The following is a 9,098-nucleotide window of genomic DNA, read 5'->3' as shown; positions in this document are numbered from 1 at the left end:
AAGGGAGGGGTGGAGGGAAGGTGTTCTGAGATTTGGTTTTATTTCTCATTACCCTACTTTAGTTGTTTGATAATAAATTGAGTTAATTTTCCAAGTTGAGTCTGTTTTGCCCGTGACAGTAATTGGTGAGTGATGTCTCCTATCCTTACCTCGACCCACGAACCCTTTGTTATATTTTCTCTCCCCTGTCCAGCTGAGGAGGGGGGAGTGATAGAACGGCTTTAGTGGGTCCCTGACATTCAGCTAGGGTCAACCTGCCACACTGGTAAACACTAGAGGATCTGCTAACACACCTGGTCCTACCCAAACAAAACCCCTACATACTGTGGAAGGAGATATGGCTCTCATGGCACACATGGGAACTGGCTAAGAAAGTGTGGGTTACTCCTTCCTTGGGAAAAGGCAAAGCCATTCATGGGATTGATTTTGCTCAAGGGCCCGGGTGCATTTGGTGGTTAATGGAGGAGAATGAAGAAATCTGATGCATACCTCCATGAGACCTCACCTTGGAGGAAAAATAACCCATGATTTGAGTTGTCACCATAGCTGTATTTCATTGAAAACTACCACAGCAGGAGCCATCCAAACCAGTAAAAGATCAGCCTTGTAAGGAATCTGTTAAGTGCAGTAGTGATCCAACCCGAGCTGGCTTCTGCACCCAACAATTCAACACAACAGATCATCTCTCCCCTCTCAAATGACCACCGCAATGGACAGAGCCCAAGTCATGGACTTTTTTCTTCCCCATCCCACTAGAGTTGTGGGACAGCAAGAGACTGGTGACTGCTTAGTTGCTGTCTGGGTTCAACCCAAAAAGCTAGGTTTTTTCCAAGACAGAGTCAGATTCCTAGTACCTTCATTCAAAGTTTATCTGGACATGGGATGCTGGAATAATTTTTAGTTGTTCTGGAAATCCTGATTTTGGCCAAAGTAAAAGTGACCTGTTATTTTGTGCATTTACCCTTTAGTGCTAACTTACTATGAAGTCTCACATATGTACACATGCATATATAATTTTCATGTAATCAAACAAATTTTTGTTCTTATAGCTCACATCTCCCTGCTGAGTTTAACAAATGAGAAAAAAAGCAGTTAGATATAAAACTCTGTATGCTACCAATACAGCCAAAACCTAACTTAATCTTAAACTCCCTTGTAAACATCTGTTCCTAAAAAATGTCCACCCTTTAAGCAATTATAAGATTACCAGGGAGCAAATAAACATCTAAATAGTCTTTATTTCATTTCACTTCCCACTGAAAGTCTCTGGGACATATATTTCCTTCTCACCTTCTCATCTTATTTTCTACCCCCTTCGGCCTCTTCCAAATTATTTCTATCTTGCATGTATGCCTCAAAACACGAGCTGTTTGCCAGAAAGCATGCTCTAACTTCAAAACTTGACCAAAGTTATAACAGTTATTCCTGTAAGCCCCCATCAAGGAACCCTGTAATTAACCATCTGCTTCTTTGAGGACTGGTGTCAGTCAGCATAAATAAGAAAATGTTCTCTTCTTATTACAATAAACATTTATTTTCCTCCTTATGAAGGAAAACATTTGGGATTTTTTCCATCTAAGAAAATGCAGTACACAAACTACGGACACTAAAGGTACCATATTTTCATCTCATAGCTGAACATCCCCCAGCAATTTTTGTTTTGCTACACTAATATTTAGAGATCTGCTTTTTTAGTAAGTACACTTTCCTGTGATAATATAGCTGGTTAGGAGATTGAAAGTTCATTGCACAGGATAGTAAACATTTGGACATTATTCCACTTTGGCTCACAACAAAAGCTGAAACATTTTTCCCCAACAGGGAAGATTTTCTGTCCCCTCTCCCCACAAAGCTTTTGCCCTGATTCGTGAAGACTGTCCCATTTTCTGCAAGGTTGAAAGCTCTCCCTGGGTTGAGGATAGTTAGCATGGCCTGGACCACAAGCACTGAAGGGGCCACTAGATTTACCAGCACCCCTCCAAGCTGACTGGGAGAAAATTAGGTAGGTTTCCCATAAACAATTCTCTTTCCTTCAAGCAGTTTGTACCTTATTCCCTCAGGAGCTCTGCTGATTTTTACTGTGTAATTGATTCTGACTTGAATAGAGCACACAGACATATACAGACTAAACTTTGACCAAATTAGACTGATCCATTATCCTGGACATGCAGCAGTAGTAGCAGGATCACATATGGTAAGTTTTTTCCAAGAAATATACAGAGTTTTAATGACGAATCAGGTCATACAAAAAGTGTAATGCATAAAAATCAAAAGAATATTATAAAACCATAACAAACTAATGCCAAGGGAATCCTAGAACAGCCTGGTTCAAATAACAATGGTGACTCCTTCATATTTTCCCACGGTAACATCCTGCATACTTAATCTGCTAGTCTTTAATAGCACAGTGACATCCTATTTCAATAGCAAGGAGAAATGAAGTGATACTTGGGACTCACCCTCAACTTCAGTTACCTGCATCATACATCCATCTCACAGTTGTCCTGGTGAGGACACACGTCAAAGCATAAGTTTGTCACAGACTGAAGTGTCACAAGTACACTGACAGACATATATGGAGAAATAAGTAATTCCACCCACGAAAGTTATGGGTCACAACTATAAGTAAGTCACAGACCTGAGAAGCCTAACAATGCTTACTTAGCAGGACATCTTTCAGCACAGCCTGGTGTTATCTGTACTTACATAATTTTGCCTCAAGGAAGAAACTTCCAGCATTTTAGAATTTTCACTCCTGAGAAGAAGATACCCCTTAAAAAAAGGCATGTGTCACATCCCAATTTCTCAGGACGATGACTCAGGTTTGCTGATTCCCAGGTCAGGATTAAGGTGAAACGACACCAGGGATCCTTTAACTCACAAAACTCAATTTTTATTCACTCACAACAAGAATTGGCATGAAACCACATCAGTAAACTGTGTAACATGTGCTAACCATACATCACCAAACATATACTACAGGCCTTGCTTATCTGGGAATCAGTTCAGGGAAGACAATAAGGAGAGCCCTCCTGTTGGGTCAGGAGGTTCAGAGCAGACCTCCTTGCTTTCCAGGCCCCTCAGAGAGGAGCCCGGGGGCATCTGGATCCACTCCTAGTCCCAGACTTGGTCAACAGTTTTATGTCTAAAGGGATGAGGTGTAGGGATTGGGGGGGGGGGGGGGGCTTGGGGGGGTGTAGGTGGGGGGAGTTGGAGAGAGAGAAGAGAAGAGAAAGATTTCATCAGTCCTGGGTCCAGCGTTGCTCCAGTCAGCCAAGGGGTCCGGTTCCAGAGGGCACGTGTGCACCTGGGGCTTCAGTTTGTGTCCTTTTATCATCTCCTTGCCCCTCCTTTGGGCAGGCACTGGAACTCATTAGGCTAATTAGGTGTCATGCACAGTTTCTGCTTTCAGAACCTTCAGAAAATGGGTCAGTGGCCTTGGAGGTCGTTTGGGGAATAACTTCTTCCCTGCAGGTGTGACCATTGTTTGATCTTTGGCCATGCACAGTGAGCTGCCCTGCTCAGGATATGAGATCAGGACAACAGAACAGGGGACTGTGCACCCTCCTGCACGACCTCTCCCTTCTGTTGCTGATGGGCTTCTTTTCACCTGGGGTTCCTTGCTAGGCAGGGTTAGTCGTTAAGCAGAACTTGCCCCACCACAATGCTTGAGGCATTAACTCTTTCAGTCTCTCACAACATGTCAACAGACTAGGAAGATAATGCACACAAAACTGCATATTTTCTTTTCAGTGCAGGACTAGGTCTATGAAAGGTATTGTATGACGTGGAAGTAACAGGAAGTAACATCATCTGATGACCTGGAAAATCCCTTCCCACCATGTAATCCCAGCCCAGCTAGACTTCAAATTAGTAGGCATCTCTCGGAGTATAGACATGGTAATATGCAAACACTAGTGTGGATACTAAATATCCAGTATTGTCTCAAAATACAGATATTTGGGTTTTGTCATTGAATAATCAATAAAAATAAGGAAAGCCTTGAACAAGTAAGTATCCCCAATTTTTACACTAACCTTTAAGAACAAATTCAGTAATACAAACATTTTACACTCTAAAAAATCCTCTAGTGCCAGGAATGGACACACTCATGCCCTGTGACAGATTCACTTGACTTGCTTTCCCTGTTATACCATGGAGTTTACATAAAGTTACACCAAACTGCCATTTACAGCACCTGAAACAACTACCATTCATACACACATTTCATAGAAATGCTAATAAATCCACGTTTGAGAACTGCCTTAAATGATCAAAATTCTGTAGCTACAGAATTAATTGTCACAGATGGGCTACTAAACTCGAGTTACTGTTTTCTATGCGGAGACTGGAAACAGCAGGGCAGGCAGAGATGTAAAGCAGATTGCAAAGTCTCCTATAGTCCTTATACATGTAACAAAGGTTACTCAGCAAGCTCTGTTTATAATAAAGTAACTCCTTATTCTCAATTTCCTGTTTATTTTCCCAGTTGATCAGAAAACATTAAATACAGGTAATTCAACTTTGCTTTCCAGAATTTTAAATTCTCACCATAGCCTTCATCAGCCCTCTTCAGTTACAAAAACCACATCCATTTTCAACTTGTGATTTTGTAGAAAATACTGCAGTATGAAGCACGGAACATTTCAGTCTAACAGTTCAGTCTTAAATTATCATGTTTTACTAAACAGAGATGTATTTACAGTAATGTTCTATTTATTGGCTATAATCAAGAAAGCAAAAAATAAAACATTGTTAAAACAAGCATTCATGGGGCAAGATATTAACGAAAGATCTTGTAACTCTTTTGAAGAAATAACTCTTCTTCTACTATCAACAGATATATTAACATACATTCAACTTCAACCCAAGTAATTACAGCTTAATCAACAAAACTACTTGCATACTTAAGTCAGAACTGTATATGTAGTTACATATTTAGTTGTATAAATAGCTAAACCAGGACTTTGTAAAAATTCAAATATTTATTTCTGGGTTTAGTTATTTTTTTACTATGGTTCTACTTTTATTTAATCACTCAAAAAAACCCTGATTTCCCCAGGGACTAGTTTTCCTACCCTAACACCAATCACTGAAGACCTAAGCAGCTGTACATACTTCTCCACAGTCCCCTCCCTCTCTCCATCACAGGAAAGCATAAGGCACTATTTGTGACAAGCCCAGATCTTTCCACCTGCTGAAAAGTTTTAAAGGGATTAACCTCCTGGACCAGTTTAGTTGGACCTTAAAGGTTGCTGCACAACAAAAAACCTCTGCAATTTTGCTGCCTGCTCAACAGCTGAATACATTTAAGTCACTTTGGAGAAAGACTGAACAGATACTATTCTGAAAATAAAGTGCACCTGTTAAGAGTGCCCCTACAGGGTAACTTAGCTCTTATCCACACAGGGAGTCATGGATTTCCTAACCTGACAATTACATTGCCTGGAGCAGCCACTAGTGGTGTCTCAACAACAGTATTCCTATTGCAGCTACCACTAATCAACTGTCATGATAATAGCAACAGGTGGAGCAAAGAAAAACAGCAGGGGATCATTGTAGGCTGTAAGAGTTTCTTAAAAGAAGTGCAAACATTATCAGAGTCATTAAAAATACTCTCAATTAAGGAAAATATAATTTCCATATATTATGAAGGACTATTCTACTTAGGTTTTTCTATTAATGACTCTTATGGATTTAATTCAAGAGATTATGTTTATTTTATGGGCCTATGGTACAAATATTAATATTTATACATCGCAAAAGACCACTACTAGACATGTAATATACATCTTCAGTAAATCAAAACAACTACAGAACTATTCTGTTTTCAAATCTAACACATATTTTTATAAAGCATTAAAGTAATCGCAGTTAACATTTATTCAACTGCAAAAGCAATACATCGTATGACTCGCATAATCTCTGGATTAAGGATCAGCAGTCCAGAGAGTAACTACTTTATAACCTGAGGGAAATAAAGGTCAGCAGAGAACTTCACTCACAAAGACCTTTCCAATGTATCTAAGTAATAACGAACTGTATTTAACAAATTTTATTTTTTACTAATTGTAAAACATATTTTGATTCTATAAAAGACTTTCACTGCACACATAGATTTCAAAAGGAGGAATTCTCAGGAGGAAGAGGGAGACTACAACCCACAATTAACAGAGGCAATGGAGCTGAACAGTCAAAAGTAAATGGTGTGGGGCAATGGGTAAAAGACCTCAGTAAGGATAGAAGTAGGCAAAAGTCTGTCTTCCTCAAACTTATGTACACATTCTGGGAGACAAGCAGAAGGAACTAGAGCTCCAGCTAGGGTCACAAAATTCTGACTGTGGGAATAACTGATATGTGTTGGAAGAGTTTGCATGACTAGAAAGCTGTGATGGACAGACTCTAGCTCTTCGGGAGGGAAAGGCTAGGAAGACCAGGGAAGGGAGTTGCCCTCTGTGCAAAAGAGCAGCTCAGATTCAGGGAGTTTTTCTATAGGATGGGAGACAATCTTGTTGAGAGCTCATGGGTTAGGATCAGGTAAGAGGTCATTAAGGTTAACATCCTGGTGGGAGTCTGGTACAGACTACCTGATCAAGGTGAGGAAGCAGATGAAACCTGTAAGGAACTTGAGGAAGTCTCTGTATCACAGACTGTCATTCACACGGGCAGCTTTGACCTCCCTGACATCTGCTGGGAATGAAACATGACAGGACACAAGAAGTCACAAAGGTTTCTGGAGAATTTCAGGGGATAATTGTCATATCCCAGGGATACATTTACTGGATGGAACAGCCAAGGATGATACATACCTGGATCTGCTACTCACTAAACAAGAAAGAAACTAGTAGGGGATGTGGTAATCAGTGGTAATCTTGGTAGTACTTTAGCAACTATCTCCACAACTGAAGACACGTAGCAGAGCACAGAACCTCAACTTCAAGAGAGCAGATACCACTACATTCAGAGAGAGTTGGTAAATGGGATCCCATGGGCAGCTTTGAACAGCAAAGGAGCTCAAGTAATCTGGCTGGTCTTTAAACACCTACAAGCACAAGGAACAGTTCATCCTCATGCTGGAGAAAACAAGCAGACATATTAGGAGACCAGTACGGCTAAAGCAGGGAACTCATGACAGACATCTAGTGCAAAAAAGAAACTACACAGAAGGAATTCAGAAATACTGCTCAGGCATTTAGTGATCCTGTTAGCAAAAGTAAAGCTCTTCTGTAGCTGAGACTCGCAATGGATGTTAAGGGCAACAAGAAGAGCATCTACTGCTACACAAGTACAAAAAGGCTGAGCAAGGAACCTGTGGGCTCATTACTACATGGGGCAAGTGATTTAACAGCAGACAGATTAAGGATTAGGTACTCAATGTTTTCTTTGCCTCAGCCCTCAACAACAAGGTGTCCTGGGCCTCTGTGTTTAGTGAAAGTTCAGGGAAAGAAAGTACCAGCAGTGGATGGGGATTGAGTAAGGGATCATTTGAGAAAGCTTGACCTATACCAATCTGTGGGATCAGAGAAGACACATTGAAGCGTGCTAGAGAAGTCACCATTGTCCTTGCAAGGTGACTCTATCATCTTTCAAAGGTTGTGGAGATCAGGGAAGATCCTGACCTAGTGATATAAAGCCAAGTGGATCCAGTGATACAAATAGTACAACTTCAAAACTGTAGCATTTGATGCAGTGAGGACAAAGCTTACATAATCACCTAAGGAAGACTGGCATTTTGCAGATACTGGAATACAAGAACATGTAAGACTGACTAAACTAGTGAAATAACCATTAACTGTAGGAACTGGATCTTCTGCTTACCATATTGATAACTGAGAAAATCAAGACAATGAAACAAACATTAAGACAGCATTTTCAAATCCCTAAAGCATTTAACGAAGTTTTTTACAATCCAAACCAAAAACTCTAAGTCTTGAACTAGTCTTCCACATCTAATTCACTATTAACTTCCAATTTCAATTTAACACTAGCAGCTTGCATATCAATAATACAAAGAAAAATGGAAGTGACAAACTGCTATTAATATGATATACAGGTCTAAAATAATAATGACAAATTAATCCAGTCTCTTCTACAGACCATACATGATGAAATTCACAGCTGAAGAATCCCATATGGTTTCCATAAAGGAAATGCTAATCTTTAGATCCTTAGAATAAGTCGCTAAAGTTAGATGTAAATGGACATTTAAATTTACAGTAGTCACATTTCAGAGCATGAATTAATACAAGTAATTTTAAAGAAAAATTACTGATAGAGGTACTTTCAGTACTATCTTGCAAATGAAAGGTTTAAGATAAATTTTCTGGAATAGCAAAGAATCGGAAGCTGACTGTTAAACATCTCACTGTAGGGTATTTAAACATTTCAAGCAAGAAAGTTTTTCTGTTTCCCAGAGCTAAATGTAGAAGGCTGACTTTTAGAAAGGTTAATAACACCCAATAGCATGCCCTCATTCTTTTAAATAAAAATATGAGGATGACCAGTTGTGATGGAAAGAACAAACACCAGCAGCCATCCTTTAAGGACACAGACCCTTCAGGACTCCACTCTTCCATCACTGTGATGAAATCCACTTTTAAATCTGTCTCAAAGGAAAGCTGACAAGATGCACATGTGTCAATGTATGCTACAAACTCTGGCAAAGGCACTGAGTGTTAAGGGAAGCTGCTGACAAATTAATCTCTTTTGATAACCATAGGTTTTTGAGATGATGGAACTTGTACTTTCCTGCAATAATCACCTTAAGGTCTTGAGATATTTATATACTTAAGTTCATGTTCTCTCAAGAGTTATTCTTCCACTAGCTTACCTCCTTCTGCATCTCTCCTGAAATCTTTAAATAAATGAGTTTTTTATGGATTTCAAACTAAAACATCACATTTTATCACAAATTACAGCCCACAGTAGTGGATGATATAACTGTAGAAGAGACATCAGAGATTTCACCAAGTTTTCTTCCAACTTCATTATTGTCATTTAGTCTTTTACTCTGCTAAACAAAGGAGTGTAGATAAATTGAGGAACCCAAAAATGCAGAAGCTAGCACTTCATTCATACTCCATCTGCTTTAATCAATC

Source organism: Aquila chrysaetos, chromosome 7 (assembly GCF_900496995.4).
Source record: "Aquila chrysaetos chrysaetos chromosome 7, bAquChr1.4, whole genome shotgun sequence".
Taxonomy (NCBI): domain Eukaryota; kingdom Metazoa; phylum Chordata; class Aves; order Accipitriformes; family Accipitridae; genus Aquila; species Aquila chrysaetos.
Note: the sequence above shows the minus strand (reverse complement) of the source record.